Genomic DNA, 1,246 nt, shown 5'->3' with positions numbered 1-1,246 from the left:
ATGACAGCTTTGGAGGAAACCGACAACGATGTCCGATGTCTGAAAATACTTTTTCTGCCAGAAATATTAAGAAAATTGGAACGTGAGATGTGCGTACTTTATATCAGAGTGAAAGACTCGCTCAATTATTAGAGATTTGATGAAAACTGGTTGGACTTCCTTGGCGTCAGTAAGGTTAGATGGAAAACAAACGGCCGAATCAGTAGTGATGGCAAGACCATTTTGTACGCTGGAAATGAAGAGCTGCACGAACGTGGAGTAGGTCTTGTTCTGAGTAAACGAGAGAGTAGGAAAGTCGTTGGATGAAGATTCTTCAGAGATCACATTTATGCGCCAACTAACAATGCGGAGAAAATAATAATAGATGAATTTTACGAACCGCTCCAAGACGACTTTGATTGTATTCCGAATTATGATTTGAAGGTCCTGATTGGGGACTTTAATGCCCAATTGAGCGATGACCGTCGAGGCCTCGAGACTGTGATTGGTGCTCATGTGTCTTGTACACATATGAATGACAATGGAGAACGGTTAACATCGTTTTGTGAACACAACGGAATGTGTGTTGGGAACACATACTTAAAACATTGTCTGATCCATAAAAAACCTAGCGGGCACCAGACAGGCGCAGTTTCAATGAGATAGACTATCTGTATTAGTAAAAAGTGGAAGTCATCATATAAATACAGAAGTGCAGATATTGGAACTGACCATTACCTACTTAAAGCAAACATTAAGCTGAAACTTCGTAACTGAAGGCAGCTCATGGTAAAAAGACCATTTGCGATAGAAAAATTAAATGATCCAATCTTTGCTGAAGCGTTTACTCTGGAGTTACAAAATCACTTCTCTCTAGTTAAAGAGAGTATCTATCATCTCTCCAACTAAAAGATACATTCTCACGGAATGAGCGCAAATCATCATTGAAAAACGTCGAGTTATACGAAAGGGACAATGGATCCAAGATCGCTCGTAGAAACTAATTTATGAGAGAAAAGCCGTAAAACTTAAAAGTGACCAGGCTAAGACAATTGCTGAAATGGAGAAAGGAAGCCAAAGATATTTAGAGTTAGATAGATCTGTAACGAAAAGTTCTCGAAAAAAACAAGACAAAATACTTAGAAAAAAATGGCGGTGAAGCGCAAAAGGCTTTCGACCAGAATGATTTCAAGACCGTGTACGGCATAGTCAATGAACTGACTGGGATAAAGGGCAATTCTTAATTTTAATAAAAATTAAGAACAGG

General features: G+C 38.8%; 1 pseudogene; it reads left to right on the top strand.

Moving 5' to 3' along the window:
• Positions 1-1,138, top strand: LOC111636446 (annotated as a pseudogene).
• Positions 1,139-1,246: the final 108 nt, after the last annotated feature.

This window comes from Centruroides sculpturatus, unplaced genomic scaffold, assembly GCF_000671375.1.
Source record: "Centruroides sculpturatus isolate CEXI.00-Female unplaced genomic scaffold, Cexi_2.0 scaffold963, whole genome shotgun sequence".
Lineage (NCBI taxonomy): Eukaryota > Metazoa > Arthropoda > Arachnida > Scorpiones > Buthidae > Centruroides > Centruroides sculpturatus.
This window is presented reverse-complemented; position numbering and strand designations above follow the sequence as displayed.